Raw genomic sequence first — 17,046 nt, forward strand, 5'->3', positions numbered from 1 at the left:
ATCGCCTGGCACGCCAGGACTTCCTGGAGGGCACACTGACCCTCCACCAGGTCAGAGTTTAACCTCTGAACCGGGTTCTCCAACCTAGGGTCACCATCCTGAGGTTGGACAACTGCCTGGTACACCAGGGCTTTCTGGGGGGCACACCTACCCCCCACCAGGTCAGAGGTTAACCTCTGAACCTGGATATCCAACCCAGAATCACCACCCTGAGGTTGAACCATTGCCTGGCAGGCCAGGACTTTCAGGGAGGCACACCTACCTCCCACCAGGTCAGAGTTTAACCTCTGAGCCTGGTTCTCCAACCCAGGGTCACCACCCTGAGGTTGAACCATTGCCTGGTATACCAGGACTTTCTGGGGGGCACACCTACCCCCCACCAGGTCAGAGTTTGACCTCTGAACCTGGTTAGCCAACCCAGAGTCACCACCCTGAGGTTGGGCAATTGCCTGGCACCCCAGGACTTTCTGGGAGGCACACCTACCTCCCACCAGGTCAGAGTTTAACCTCTGAACCTGGCCATCCAACCCAGAGTCGACACCCTGAGGTTGGACAACTGCCTGGCACGCCAGGACTTTCTGGGGGGCACACCTACCCCCCACCAGGTCAGAGTTTAACCTCTGAACCCAGTTATCCAACCCAGAGTCACCACCCTGAGGTTGAATCTTTGCCTGGCATGCCAGGACTTCCTGGGGGGCACTCTCACCCCCCACAAGGGACACGCCGTCCCCAAGGGCCACACAAGAGTCTGGTTGGCGCAGGTCTCCCGACCTCTGCCCATCCGGCAGAGTCTGGGTTTCCCCCAAACCAGAAACGGTCTCACCTGGGTCATTCCTGGGGGGCTCTGCTCTCAGAGCTGACCCCTGACTTTCAAGATCCTCCACTGGGGTCTGCCACCCCCTCTCAACCCTATGTCTGGACTTCTGCACCCCCTCACTAGGAGTGGTACTGCCAGACACCAGAACTGTTGGGATGCTGTCTACAGTCATCCCCCCGAGTTCTTCTGACACTGCGGGGCTTCCCTCAAAAGGTGGCCCTACGGTACAGGTTAGGCTCTGAGACCTACCTGGGACACTACAATCCTCTCCCACCTCACTTGGTCGGGAACCACCTAGACCACTCCCTTCAGGAGCACCCCCAAATGCCTCTTCAGACTCTCTGGTACTCACCCAAAAGTCTGCCTCCACTGTAAGTTCCCTGGGGTCAGAGAACTCACACTCCACCTGGTGTTGGCGTAGCTCTGGAAAATAAGGACCAGACATATGCTCTCCAGCAATTACATCACTCTGCCCTTCACATGTATTAACCACAGTACCCTTCACCCAACCACCCAGTAACTCAGCCTTGGAAAAGCACTCTATGTCACCCTCTTGAGACTGGTGAGACAGTATCTGCCTGTCCCTGACACTCAACCCATACTCTTCTGGGATGTCTCTACACTCTATATCCAGGACGTCCACCAGGGGGGAACCCTTTTCTCTGTCACTCTCTGCTAGAGTCAGTAAAGTGTCCCTCCCCCCAGTAGGAATATGACTCCCTGTGCCAGTTCCCCAATCCTTCTCAGGGACCCTGTGCATAACGGGAACTACCTCATACTCTTGAACCACCTGGGGTGTGTCAACTCCCTTCTTCAAGTTGGGCACCACATCTCTGGGCTTGTGCCCTTCTTGAGCAGTACTGGATGCAAGATTTTTGCTGCCACCATCTGAACTGGACTCAGCCCTTCCGGCCTCCAGTTTCAGCTCTTTACAGCTCAGCTCCTGAGCTGCAATCTTTTCTTCTTCCAGGGCTAAGAGACTTGTTGCCTCAGCCCTTTCAAGAAACTCATCTAGTTCTTCCACCCACCGCTCTCGAGCTCGGAGCCATTCTGCTCTCACTGGATCTCTTTCCTCATCTGAGTCGTCATCCTCCTCATTTGAGTAGTCCCCCTCCTCATCTGAGGGGTATTTAGTCATTTGGTTTTTTTCTGCCTCTCTCTCTGCCCAGACTACGTAGGCATGTAGCATTTCCATCTTAGTAGATTTCCTTGATACAGGAAGGCCCCATTTTCTGCAAAGCCTCCTTAAGTCAGCCTTAGTGAGGTGGTCAGTAGGCACAAAGAGTGAGTAGGTAAGCAATCTCATTGCTGACAAGGTCTTACCGGCAAAAACCAAAATCCAAAGTCCAAAATATCAATAGTATATCCAGGAGGACATCAGAGAACCAAAAGCAAAAAAAGATGAAAGATCAAGTTGACCTTCAACTGTGGGTAGGTAGTGAAATACTTAGCTACTGTATGTCACTGCACAAACACAAGTCCTATCCTCACCGCTGATCACCAATGTTAGAAATGGGGTTTTTGGTTGGCAGTCAGGTTGCCCTCTGTCCAAGCAAGAACCCTCACTCTAGTCAGGGTAAGTCACACACAATCCAAAATCAGCCTGTGCTCACCCTCCGGTAGCTTGGCACGAGCAGTCAGGCTTAACTTAGAAGGCAATGTGTAAAGCATTTGTGCAATAAATCATACAACACCATAGTATAACACCACAAAAATACACCACACAGTGTTTAGAAAAATATAGAATATTTATCTGGGTAATTGTAGGTCAAAACGATCAAAGTTGCAATACGAATTTGTAAAGATATCACTGAAAAGTGATATTAAGTGTCTTTAAGTCTTTAAAAAGCAATAAAGTGTCTTTCAAGCACAGAGTACCTGGTTTCTGGTGGGAAATCTCCTCAGAGGGCCACAGGAGAAGAGATGTGTGGAAAAAGGGGTGTGTGCGTCGATTTCTCCTCAGCACACACAGACTGGCGTCGTTCTTTTCCACGCGGGGAAGTCGGGTGTCGTTTTCCGGCACGCAGACAGTCTCTTTTTGTGGATCGCGGGGATTACCAGATGTCCCGGGTCTGTGCGTGGATTCTCCTGCTTATTTTCCGGCTGCGCGTCGTTCTGCGGGGCTGCGCGTCGAAGTTTCGATCTCACGGTAGGCGTCGCGTCGATTTCTCCTTGGAAGTCGGGCGGCGTTGTCCTTGCGAGGCCGTGCGTCAAAGTTTCGCACTCACGGTAGGCGTCGATTTCTCCTGGAAAGTCGGGCGGCTTTGTCCTTGCGAGGTTGTGCGTCGAAGTCTCGATCGTCCCGAGGGCGTCGCGTCGATCAGCGTCGGTGTGCGGCGTTTTTCTCGCCGCGAAACAAGCTGTGCGTCGAAATTTTCGACGCACGGAGCGTCCAAGTGAAAGGAAGAAGTCTTTTTGGTCCTGAGACTTCAAGGAACAGGAGGCAAGCTCTATCCAAGCCCTTGGAGAGCACTTTCACAGCCAGACAAGAGTTCAGCAAGGCAGCAGGGCAACAGCAAGACAGCAGTCCTTTGTAGAAAGCAGACAGGTGAGTCCTTTGAGCAGCCAGGCAGTTCTTCTTGGCAGGATGTAGTTTCTGGTTCAGGTTTCTTCTCCAGCAAGTGTCTGATGAGGTAGGGCAGAGGCCCTGTTTTATACTAAGTTGTGCCTTTGAAGTGGGGGTGACTTCAAAGAGTCTCTAAGAAATGCACCAAGTTCCCTTTCAGCTCAATCCTGTCTGCCAGAGTCCCAGTAGGGGGTGTGGCAGTCCTTTGTGTGAGGGCAGGCCCTCCACCCTCCCAGCCCAGGAAGACCCATTCAAAATGCAGATGTATGCAAGTGAGGCTGAGTACCCTGTGTTTGGGGTGTGTCTGAGTGAATGCACAAGGAGCTGTCAACTAAACCTAGCCAGACGTGGATTGAAGGGCACAACAAGATTTTAGTGCAAAGAAATGCTCACTTGCTAAAAGTGGCATTTCTAGAATAGTAATATTAAATCCGACTTCACCAGTCAGCAGGATTTTGTATTACCATTCTGGCCATACTAAATATGACCTTCCTGCTCCTTTCAGATCAGCAGCTGCCACTTCAACAGTGTATGAGGGCAGCCCCAATGTTAGCCTATGAAAGGAGCAGGCCTCACAGTAGTGTAAAAACGAATTTAGGAGTTTCACACTACCAGGACATATAACTACACAGGTACATGTCCTGCCTTTTACCTACACCGCACCCTGCTCTAGGGGTTACCTAGGGCACACATTAGGGATGACTTATATGTAGTAAAAGGGGAGTTCTAGGCTTGGCAAGTACTTTTAAATGCCAAGTCGAAGTGGCAGTGAAACTGCACACACAGGCCTTGCAATGGCAGGCCTGAGACAGGGCTAAGGGGCTACTGAGGTGGGTGGCACAACCAGTGCTGCAGGCCCACTAGTAGCATTTAATCTACCTGCCCTAGGCACATGTAGTGCACTCTACCAGGGACTTACAAGTAAATTAAATAGTCAATCATGGATAAACCAATCAATAGTACAATTTACACAGAGAGCATATGCACTTTAGCACTGGTTAGCAGTGGTAAAGTGCTCAGAGGTCAAAAGCCAACAACAACAGGTCAGAAAAAATAGGAGGAAGGAGGCAAAAAGTTTGGGGATGTCCCTGTCAAAAAGCCAGGTCCAACATGACCCCCCACCAGCCTAAAGCCAGGGGAGAACAATCACTATCCTGATGTACTTCCCTGTTTGAGGCGACAGAACAAGGACCCAGGCCCACAACAGCAGGGGCATGCTCCAGTTCTTCGCCTTCCTGACTCCAATTGGATCCCTCTGTCCATACTCTCAGGGCCCACTAAGCCCATCCATGGGGAACCTTTCTCCTTTCCTGCGGATCCCATCTGTGCAGCACCTAACCTTACTTTGCTCACAGATGTATCCCAGGAGCAGGATAGTACCACCAGGACCAACACAGTGGTGTTGCCCATTCTATCCCCGGGGTGTGACACTTGTCCCCTCCCCAGGGATAACTCTGTCCACCCGGACAGCAAGCCACAGTGGTTACTGACAGTTGTCAGGGATGAGAGCCAGGCCCCAGGCCTCTCAAAGCTCTCCCACCACTGTGGCTGTGGAGAGTGGGGGGCAGTAGCCCCAGGTGCTGGGCACCCTTTAACCACTCTCCCTTCCACCAGGTCAGGGATGACAGCCTGAACCTGGCCCTCCCCTCTGGGGCTCTGTACCCTCCCTCCTGGAGCGGTACCCCCAGAGTCCACCATGGTCAGGGTGCTTATAGAAGTCGCCCTGTACCATTCCTCCACCAGTGCAGGGCTGTTAACCTGCAACTGGCCCTCCAACCTGGGGTCTGTACCTTCAGGTTGGACTAGGGCCCGGGGTGAGGCTTCCCTCCCCCTGCCCTCCCTTCTGGGGTCCAGCACCCTCCAGCTAGGAGTGGCCTCCTCAGAAGACAATAGGGTAGGGGCACTGTTATCAGTAGCCCCTCTCTCCAGGTCCGGGGGGACACCCTGAACCTGGTCTTCCAGCCCAGGGTCTGTACCCTCAGACTGGATCACTGCCTGGCAAACCAGGACTTTCTGGGAGGCACACCTACCCCCCACCAGGTCAGAGTTTAACCTCTGCACCTGACCATTCAACTCAGAGTCGCCACCCTGAAGTTGAACAATTGCCTGGCACGCCAGGACTTCCTGGAGGGCACACTGACCCTCCACCAGGTCAGAGTTTAACCTCTGAACTGGGCCATTCAACTCAGAGTCACCACCCTGAAGTTGAACAATCGCCTGGCACGCCAGGACTTCCTGGAGGGCACACTGACCCTCCATCAGGTCAGAGTTTAACCTCTGAACCGGGTTCTCCAACCTAGGGTCACCATCCTGAGGTTGGACAACTGCCTGGTACACCAGGGCTTTCTGGGGGGCACACCTACCCCCCACCAGGTCAGAGGTTAACCTCTGAACCTGGATATCCAACCCAGAGTCACCACCCTGAGGTTGAACCATTGCCTGGCAGGCCAGGACTTTCAGGGAGGCACACCTACCTCCCACCAGGTCAGAGTTTAACCTCTGAGCCTGGTTCTCCAACCCAGGGTCACCACCCTGAGGTTGAACCATTGCCTGGTATACCAGGACTTTCTGGGGGGCACACCTACCCCCCACCAGGTCAGAGTTTGACCTCTGAACCTGGTTAGCCAACCCAGAGTCACCACCCTGAGGTTGGGCAATTGCCTGGCACCCCAGGACTTTCTGGGAGGCACACCTACCTCCCACCAGGTCAGAGTTTAACCTCTGAACCTGGCCATCCAACCCAGAGTCGACACCCTGAGGTTGGACAACTGCCTGGCACGCCAGGACTTTCTGGGGGGCACACCTACCCCCCACCAGGTCAGAGTTTAACCTCTGAACCCAGTTATCCAACCCAGAGTCACCACCCTGAGGTTGAATCTTTGCCTGGCATGCCAGGACTTCCTGGGGGGCACTCTCACCCCCCACAAGGGACACGCCGTCCCCAAGGGTCACACAAGAGTCTGGTTGGCGCAGGTCTCCCGACCTCTGCCCATCCGGCAGAGTCTGGGTTTCCCCCAAACCAGAAACGGTCTCACCTGGGTCATTCCTGGGGGGCTCTGCTCTCAGAGCTGACCCCTGACTTTCAAGATCCTCCACTGGGGTCTGCCACCCCCTCTCAACCCTATGTCTGGACTTCTGCACCCCCTCACTAGGAGTGGTACTGCCAGACACCAGAACTGTTGGGATGCTGTCTACAGTCATCCCCCCGAGTTCTTCTGACACTGCGGGGCTTCCCTCAAAAGGTGGCCCTACGGTACAGGTTAGGCTCTGAGACCTACCTGGGACACTACAATCCTCTCCCACCTCACTTGGTCGGGAACCACCTAGACCACTCCCTTCAGGAGCACCCCCAAATGCCTCTTCAGACTCTCTGGTACTCACCCAAAAGTCTGCCTCCACTGTAAGTTCCCTGGGGTCAGAGAACTCACACTCCACCTGGTGTTGGCGTAGCTCTGGAAAATAAGGACCAGACATATGCTCTCCAGCAATTACATCACTCTGCCCTTCACATGTATTAACCACAGTACCCTTCACCCAACCACCCAGTAACTCAGCCTTGGAAAAGCACTCTATGTCACCCTCTTGAGACTGGTGAGACAGTATCTGCCTGTCCCTGACACTCAACCCATACTCTTCTGGGATGTCTCTACACTCTATATCCAGGACGTCCACCAGGGGGGAACCCTTTTCTCTGTCACTCTCTGCTAGAGTCAGTAAAGTGTCCCTCCCCCCAGTAGGAATATGACTCCCTGTGCCAGTTCCCCAATCCTTCTCAGGGACCCTGTGCATAACGGGAACTACCTCATACTCTTGAACCACCTGGGGTGTGTCAACTCCCTTCTTCAAGTTGGGCACCACATCTCTGGGCTTGTGCCCTTCTTCAGCAGTACTGGATGCAAGATTTTTGCTGCCACCATCTGAACTGGACTCAGCCCTTCCGGCCTCCAGTTTCAGCTCTTTACAGCTCAGCTCCTGAGCTGCAATCTTTTCTTCTTCCAGGGCTAAGAGACTTGTTGCCTCAGCCCTTTCAAGAAACTCATCTAGTTCTTCCACCCACCGCTCTCGAGCTCGGAGCCATTCTGCTCTCACTGGATCTCTTTCCTCATCTGAGTCGTCATCCTCCTCATTTGAGTAGTCCCCCTCCTCATCTGAGGGGTATTTAGTCATTTGGTTTTTTTCTGCCTCTCTCTCTGCCCAGACTACGTAGGCATGTAGCATTTCCATCTTAGTAGATTTCCTTGATACAGGAAGGCCCCATTTTCTGCAAAGCCTCCTTAAGTCAGCCTTAGTGAGGTGGTCAGTAGGCACAAAGAGTGAGTAGGTAAGCAATCTCATTGCTGACAAGGTCTTACCGGCAAAAACCAAAATCCAAAGTCCAAAATATCAATAGTATATCCAGGAGGACATCAGAGAACCAAAAGCAAAAAAAGATGAAAGATCAAGTTGACCTTCAACTGTGGGTAGGTAGTGAAATACTTAGCTACTGTATGTCACTGCACAAACACAAGTCCTATCCTCACCGCTGATCACCAATGTTAGAAATGGGGTTTTTGGTTGGCAGTCAGGTTGCCCTCTGTCCAAGCAAGAACCCTCACTCTAGTCAGGGTAAGTCACACACAATCCAAAATCAGCCTGTGCTCACCCTCCGGTAGCTTGGCACGAGCAGTCAGGCTTAACTTAGAAGGCAATGTGTAAAGCATTTGTGCAATAAATCATACAACACCATAGTATAACACCACAAAAATACACCACACAGTGTTTAGAAAAATATAGAATATTTATCTGGGTAATTGTAGGTCAAAACGATCAAAGTTGCAATACGAATTTGTAAAGATATCACTGAAAAGTGATATTAAGTGTCTTTAAGTCTTTAAAAAGCAATAAAGTGTCTTTCAAGCACAGAGTACCTGGTTTCTGGTGGGAAATCTCCTCAGAGGGCCACAGGAGAAGAGATGCGTGGAAAAAGGGGTGTGTGCGTCGATTTCTCCTCAGCACACACAGACTTGCGTCGTTCTTTTCCACGCGGGGAAGTCGGGCGTCGTTTTCCGGCGCGCAGACAGTCTCTTTTTGTGGATCGCGGGGATTACCAGATGTCCCGGATCTGTGCGTGGATTCTCCTGCTTATTTTCCGGCTGCGCGTCGTTCTGCGGGGCTGCGCGTCGAAGTTTCGATCTCACGGTAGGCGTCGCGTCGATTTCTCCTTGGAAGTCGGGCGGCGTTGTCCTTGCGAGTCCGTGCGTCGAAATTTTGGTCTCACGGCAGGCGTCGCGTCGATTTCTCCTTGGAAGTCGGGCGGCGTTGTCCTTGCGAGGCCGTGCGTCAAAGTTTCGCACTCACGGTAGGCGTCGCGTCGATTTCTCCTGGAAAGTCGGGCGGCTTTGTCCTTGCGAGGTTGTGCGTCGAAGTCTCGATCGTCCCGAGGGCGTCGCGTCGATCAGCGTCGGTGTGCAGTGTTTTTCTCGCCGCGAAACAAGCTGTGCGTCAAAATTTTCGGCGCACGGAGCGTCCAAGTGAAAGGAAGAAGTCTTTTTGGTCCTGAGACTTCAAGGAACAGGAGGCAAGCTCTATCCAAGCCCTTGGAGATCACTTTCACAGCCAGACAAGAGTTCAGCAAGGCAGCAGGGCAACAGCAAGACAGCAGTCCTTTGTAGAAAGCAGACAGGTGAGTCCTTTGAGCAGCCAGGCAGTTCTTCTTGGCAGGATGTAGTTTCTGGTTCAGGTTTCTTCTCCAGCAAGTGTCTGATGAGGTAGGGCAGATGCCCTGTTTTATACTAAGTTGTGCCTTTGAAGTGGGGGTGACTTCAAAGAGTCTCTAAGAAATGCACCAAGTTCCCTTTCAGCTCAATCCTGTCTGCCAGAGTCCCAGTAGGGGGTGTGGCAGTCCTTTGTGTGAGGGCAGGCCCTCCACCCTCCCAGCCCAGGAAGACCCATTCAAAATGCAGATGTATGCAAGTGAGGCTGAGTACCCTGTGTTTGGGGTGTGTCTGAGTGAATGCACAAGGAGCTGTCAACTAAACCTAGCCAGACATGGATTGAAGGGCACAACAAGATTTTAGTGCAAAGAAATGCTCACTTTCTAAAAGTGGCATTTCTAGAATAGTAATATTAAATCCGACTTCACCAGTCAGCAGGATTTTGTATTACCATTCTGGCCATACTAAATATGACCTTCCTGCTCCTTTCAGATCAGCAGCTGCCACTTCAACAGTGTATGAGGGCAGCCCCAATGTTAGCCTATGAAAGGAGCAGGCCTCACAGTAGTGTAAAAACGAATTTAGGAGTTTCACACTACCAGGACATATAACTACACAGGTACATGTCCTGCCTTTTACCTACACCGCACCCTGCTCTAGGGGTTACCTAGGGCACACATTAGGGATGACTTATATGTAGTAAAAGGGGAGTTCTAGGCTTGGCAAGTACTTTTAAATGCCAAGTCGAAGTGGCAGTGAAACTGCACACACAGGCCTTGCAATGGCAGGCCTGAGACAGGGCTAAGGGGCTACTGAGGTGGGTGGCACAAACAGTGCTGCAGGCTCACTAGTAGCATTTAATCTACCTGCCCTAGGCACATGTAGTGCACTCTACCAGGGACTTACAAGTAAATTAAATAGTCAATCATGGATAAACCAATCAATAGTACAATCTACACAGAGAGCATATGCACTTTAGCACTGGTTAGCAGTGGTAAAGTGCTCAGAGGTCAAAAGCCAACAACAACAGGTCAGAAAAAATAGGAGGAAGGAGGCAAAAAGTTTGGGGATGTCCCTGTCAAAAAGCCAGGTCCAACACCATGCCACTGGCATGGGCACTGCAGGGGCCCCCTAACAGGGCCCCACATTGATTTTCAGTGTCTGCGTGGCAGACACTGAAAATCGTGATGGGTGCAACTGCACCCATCGCAAACCAGCAACTCCGCCGGCTCCATTCGGAGCCGGCTTCCTCGTTGCTGGTGCTTTCCCGCTGGGCGGGCGGGCGGCCTTTTGGCGGTCGCCCGCCCGCCCGCCCAGCTGGAAAGTCAGATTCACCGCGGCGGTCATTTGACCGCGCTGCGGTGTTCTGGCGGGGGAACTTTGGCGGGCGGCCTCCGCCGCCTGACGAAGTTAGAATGACCCTCTATATCCCTACACTTACTTAACACCACCCTGCCCCCATCTGCCCTCCCAAGGAATGAACCACACCCACACTACACTGCACCTCAAGAATCTTCACTGACTCCCCATTCACAAGCGAAGGCAATTCAAACTTCTCATGCATACATACAAAGCCCTACACAACACAGGACCAGAATACCTCAACGCCCGCATACACTTTCACCAATCAACCAGACACCTACACTCTGCCTCACTCTCACACATTCACCCACATCTACAAAAGCAAGACTGAATGTCGCTCATTCTCCTACATCACACCCAAGACATGGAACAACATCTATCAACACATGATAGACTCCTCCTCACTTCTTGAGTTATGCAAGAAGCTGAAGACCTGGCTCTTAATACAAACCTCTAGGGCACCTCACACCGCACCGCTGCCAAAGCTCCTGGATACCCTCTTGGGTGATTAGTGTACTATACAAATCAATATGAGATAATAAAATGATATAGATTTCAGGGCGTGAGATGTGTTTCCTGTGTGCAATGAATGAGGCTGTCATCTCAGTGGTCTAGGGGAGGTAGGCTGCCCAGTGAATGGACAACCCTGGTAGCACTACAAAGTGTTTCACAATAAACTCTGCTTTTTTAAAACTAATATTATTCTAGATTCCTCAGGGTTTAAATTTGTAAAGCTTAAACGTATATGTTTTTTCGATTTGGACTGTTTTGAACAATTGCTTTTACATTTTTTGAAGATTTGACTTTTCACTACATACATATTAATAATTGAAAAACCCTATCCACGTGTGTAGATATAAGTTTCTATATGTGAAAAATTCAAAATTTTGGTTTGCGAATCAGTCCACTGGGGCAAGAAATTTACGTGAATTCTCATTAAACCAAAGACACTAGTCTTCTAGTACTTTGCTTCCAATAGGCATGTCAAATTTTGCGTCTCCTGGTAAAAATTATAGTAATATAGAAATTAAATACCCCTTTTCTCACCAGAATAGTCCTAAATGTAGGGAGGGCAGTCTCGTGATTTAATTGCACTTGGACCAGCTGTGAAAGAAAATTACAAAATGAAGCATTTTTGCACATGTACACCAATAAAACAACACAAAAAACTTTATTTCTCAAACATTTTGTCATTAGTAAAAGGTTTTAATTCAAAATAACCCTCAAGGATGACTAATTGATGCATAGTGGTTCCTTTCTCAATATTTTGCATTCTGGAACCTCTTATGTTTTCTCTGTTAGAAATAGCTCAGAATAATGTATGAGTTATTAATGCATATTCTTCTTATTCTACTCTAATCATTGATCATTGTGTTCCTGTTCTTATTTTCCAAGACAGTATTTTCAGCACAAAATGTTACAGGGGCCCAGTTCATACATCTTATCACTCCCTGTTGGGCCATGAAGGCTGGAGGTGTGGCCTGATGTTGAAATGTGCCAGCGCCCGCCACATTTTTTTAAATAAACCAACATCAAGTGGGCTTCAGCCTTCCCAGGGGGCACATTGGGAATACATCCTCCAATCTGGCCCCTAGGGGAGGGACCCCAAAATACTGCCTGGGCTGTTGGGTAGGCCGACCCCATCCTGTTTTTTTTGTGTGCAAATAAAATCTTTGGTGCCTAGTGGGCATTCTACCCCCCCTAAGGTGACAGATTGTGCATCGCCCCACCCAGCAATCAGCCCCGCCAAGAAAGGCAGGAAGTCTGTGGTGCCTTTTTAAATTGGGCACAAGGCCCAATGCCAGAGCAGGCAGTCTGCACCCCTCCTGTGTTTTTAATAAAACTGACTTCCTTGGCATTAATGGGTTTTCCACCCTGTTGGATGGACAGTTTGGGGATAAACCCCCGGTCATCCTTGAAGGAGGTCAGAGAGGCTGTATTAAAATATTTCGATGGGGGAGCATTTGCCCATGCCAAAGGTGGCCTCTCTCCACCCCCAAATGTCCATAGTGGTGTCTAATAAATGGATCCCTGTTTGGAGATCTCCCTTTCGTGCTTTCATTGGTGCTCAGGGGCTGAGAAATGCCCTATGAGCATATGTCCAAAGGAAACCAGTCTTTGAATCAGTGTGACTTCAGGATACTGCGCAAACTGTGCTTCAGACTGATAAAAAAAAATCGGGACTCGAGGAAAGCTATTTTATTTATTAAAAAGAAAATCCTAATTATTTTTTAGCACTGTTCAAGATATTCAAGATATTGTGGTAGAGGTGAACTGGTAGTCCGCCTTAGTGATCGGTTTCCAGTCCTTCATTTGCAATATTCGGTCAAATGTTCAACTAGAAAGCAGTGATTGCATACGCCCAGAATAACTATCCTGGATATTACTCAGTGGCTAAATATATCCGATTAAATGTATACTGCTTTCCAACACTATTTTTAGTGGGCTATCTACACTCATCATTGTGTATGGCATCAGGGCCGAACTGGGGAACTAAAAGCAGCTCTGGAAAAATGCTCAAACCAACCCCCATCCTTCGTCCCCTCACCCATCTCTGTTTTTCCATTCTCTCTCCTTCTTTCCTCTGTCTCTCGCCTGCCTCTCTGATCTCTTTCCCTCTACCTTCCTCTCCCTCCCTATATTTTTCTCTCTTTTGAAATATCCCCATACCTGCTGCAATTAACCTCAGGGAGCTGGGTCAGTGGTGTAACAAAGGCCCCCACAGTGACCTCAGTGAGGGGGCTCCCTCAGCACAGCACACTGGCCTGGGACCTCCCAAGTGAGACCTGAGGGGGACCGCTCCATGTAGTGTGCAGGAGTGCCCACTCAAGTTTTGCTATGCCACTGAGGTGGGGAAAGTGAGTGAGGTATAAGGAGAAGCCCCGGACTTCAAAAATTAGCCTGCCATGGTTCCAGCTGGCAGGAGAAATGCCCAGTGGTCCAGTGATCCAGTGGCATGAAAGGTTTGTACGGCCCAGTATGCAATCCCTAAAAACTACTTTCAATAATCTCAAATAATTCCCTAGACAAATGATGGCATTGTTTTCCTTGGCAAGTACTAGAGTACTGGCTGTCAAATCACCCAGCCTCTTTCTGTAAAATAGTGAACCATGCTGGTGTCAGGTTTCCTGAAGTATTGCAACATTCATTCACTGGCATTTAAGTGGAATAAAAACATTTCTCCTCATCTTGGGGCTTTTAGGGTACTAAAGTGACATGTTATAATAGCAAATATTTATTCATCTTTCTGCATAGGTGTTATCGTGACTCAAAGCAGCTAAAACAAGCGCAAATAACAGCACCTGCTTAATTTTGTGCTTATAATATATACATGATATACATAGCGCTGAAAGTTGATTGTGGCTGTGCAGCAAGGTTGCTTTGCTTTTGGAGCCCCCCCCCCCCAATTCCTGCCCGGACTGGCAAACAAACATATACCCAGATTTACGAGAAAGTGACGGAGAGTGATGCTGCACCAAATTTGTTGCTGAGCGCCAAAGCAGCCACCTTTGCGCCATGGTGTAAGGATGGCTGCGCTGCAAGGGAGATTATTTTAGTGCAGGAAGGGACATCTTCCTACACAAAAACAAGCGTCAATGGCCTTTTGTTCTTTCTATGTGTGCTGCAGAAATCTGAGTTGCCACTTGGAATACCAATGTGGAAAACTCTGTCCATTGATAGAATGTTATACAATATATTCCATCTCATAAGAACACCCAGGCCTCCTCTGCAGGTGGATAGGAGTAACGAGGTACGCAAAATACCTGTGTTCATACCTTCAGTTAGTTGCATTCTCCACTTTCCACTCTCCCAAATATTTCAAAATCCCAATAACTGAGCAATATATACAGAAGATGATATTTTGTGTTAGTCTGTTATGCCCACTTTCATTGACATTGTGCATGGCGCAGGATGAGAGAAAGCATCACTCCACTCTGCCCTCTCCTGACTGTAGACGCAAACTCACACCTCAACTGAAAAGAGAGCCAGCTTGAAACTGCCAGTCTGCCTTGTAAAGCTGAAAGACCATGTGCAGGCTTGGAGGACAGATTATCGACCACAGAAATGTTGTTTTTTTCACTTTTAAATTAAATACTCTCAAACTATTTTGCACAAAATATAGAATGGATATATAAATGCATAACTTAAAACATAGCGACATACTGCCAATCCAAACAGATTACAAGATAAACAATAAAAACTATTTGAATATCGTTCTGTAAATTCAATCCTACAAACATTGAAATAAATGTATTAGTTTTGGGGAAATCACATTTACTATTCCAATTTCAATCTATAGATATTGGGGAGGTCGCATATCTTATTCTAACTCTAGTTCAGCAAATATCTGTAAAAATATGTAGGGTGGATGGGGGTAAAAAAGATTCTAGCTATCGCGTCAAGAATTTTCAATTCTATTAAGGACACGGAGGCGAGGATTATGCTTTCTCTTTCTTTACTGACTTAAACAGCAGCCAGTCAAATACAAGTAACAGAAAAAACCACACATCACAAGATGCCTAACATCCTATCACATGGTCCAATCAATAGCCATGTCCTCTGCAATAAGTCCTTTGACCTTTGATGTCACTTCCTCTTTCTTTGGTCAGAACAGATAAGATCAACTTGAAAACTAAACTTCTTACGCCAACTCGAAATTCGGAGTCATGAACATCTTCTTACTGGAAATCCGTCTCTTGGATAGCTCAACACCGGAGAATCAACCGGGCAAAACGTTAAAACCAAACTTTTCCCTGAAGATAAGAATTTCAGGAATTCTTCTGATCAGAACATGTAACAACAAACAGGCAGATAATATCACAACGAAATCGAAAATGTCTCAATAAACTCATGTTTCTACAATGGACAATAAAATGGGAGGGAGAAATAACAATAAATCATAAATATTCACAATAATTAATATTAAATATTCATTGTAGAGAAGGGGGGGATAATCCTGGCCTCCGTGTCCTTAATAGAATTGAAAATTCTTGACGCAATAGCTAGAAATATTTGTATTCTATCTCAGGACCGGAGGCTCCGATTATGCTAGTTTAAAGCTGTTCCATTACTACAGTAGCTACGTCCAATACTGGTTTGTGATAAAACTTACGAAAAGTATTTTCTGAAGATCAATCTGCTGCCTTCATAATGTCTTCTAACCGGGATCCCAAGGCAAAAGATTTAGAAGCCATAGCCCCTCTAGCAGAATGAGCTCCAAATATAGAGGTATCAATACCTGCTTCACTCATCAACCATCTCATCCATCTGGCCAAAGTGGCTGAGGTAACTGGTTTGAAAGATTTTTGCAAAGAAATTAATAATTGACCTTTAACATCCTGTCGAAATTCTTCTGTGACAATTTCATAATCCTTTAAACATTGGACTACACATAATTTCGAATTTTCAGTATAAACTGGATAGGATACTGACCTGTAATTTGTTTTAGTCCTTCTTGTCACTGAAAAAGTGACTCCATCCGGAGAAAAGGTTCTACCAGCTAAATCCAAAACTCTGACGTCTGAAACCCTTTTGCAAGAGATAATACATAAGAGCATGGTCAGCTTAGCAGAAAGCTGCTTGCGAGACAAATACCTGTTGGTAGACCAAGAATCTAAAAATTTTAAAATAATGCTAACATCCCATAATACTGAATATTTAGGTTGAGTAGGTTTAGAAGACGTATACCCCTCAAAAGTTTGCAAATTAACGGATGTTCTCCAATGGGTTTACCTTCTAGATGAGAATGTCCTGCTGAAATAGCTGATCTAAAGTTATTAATCGCCCGATAAGCCAAACCAGAGCTAGCTAACTCTGCTAAAAAATTAATCATCAGACCAAGATGTGCCTCCACCGGATTGGCACCCCTTCCATCACACCAACTAGACCATCTGCGCCAGGCTGAGTCATATCGTTTATGGGTGCTACCGGCTCAGGCCTGCTTAATGTACTCCGCAGCTTGCTTCGAAACGTCTGGGGTACTCCATCTAGACCTGAAATTAACCAGGCTAGTAGAGTCAACTTCCCCGACAAGACCAGTGGATGTTGAAGGCCCTCCGGATTCAATAGAAGATTCTAACGAGGCGGAATTAGAAGAGGAGAGGCACAAGCTAAATGAAGAGCTATGGGGAACCAAGGCTGTGCTCTCCAAAAGGGTGTCACCAGAACATTCTCTGTCTTCTGTCTCCGCACCTGAGACAAAACCCTGGCAATCATCAGAAATGGAGGAAAAGCATAACCTCAAAACTGGGACCAATCCTGAAGAAAGGCATCTGTCTTTATCGCACAAGGGTCTGGACGCCAACTGTAAAATGTTGGAATTTGGCAATTGAGTCGTGAGGCAAACAGATCCACTTCGCAATTGCCCCATTCCCTGACTATCTGAGAAAAAATCAGAGGGTCCAATTTCCAGTCGCTGGAATCGACAGGTATCTGGAGTTCCAGTCCGCTATGATGTTCTGGTCCCCAGGAAGGTATTCTTCTATGACTACGAGACGTTGAGTTAGGCAATAATGCCAGAAATCTTTGGCAATTTCTGCCAGAATCTGGGACTTTGTGCCCCCTAATTTGTTGACATACCTCACTGCTGATACATTGTCCATCCGTAA

This window comes from Pleurodeles waltl, chromosome 2_2 (genome assembly GCF_031143425.1).
Source record: "Pleurodeles waltl isolate 20211129_DDA chromosome 2_2, aPleWal1.hap1.20221129, whole genome shotgun sequence".
Classification (NCBI taxonomy): domain Eukaryota; kingdom Metazoa; phylum Chordata; class Amphibia; order Caudata; family Salamandridae; genus Pleurodeles; species Pleurodeles waltl.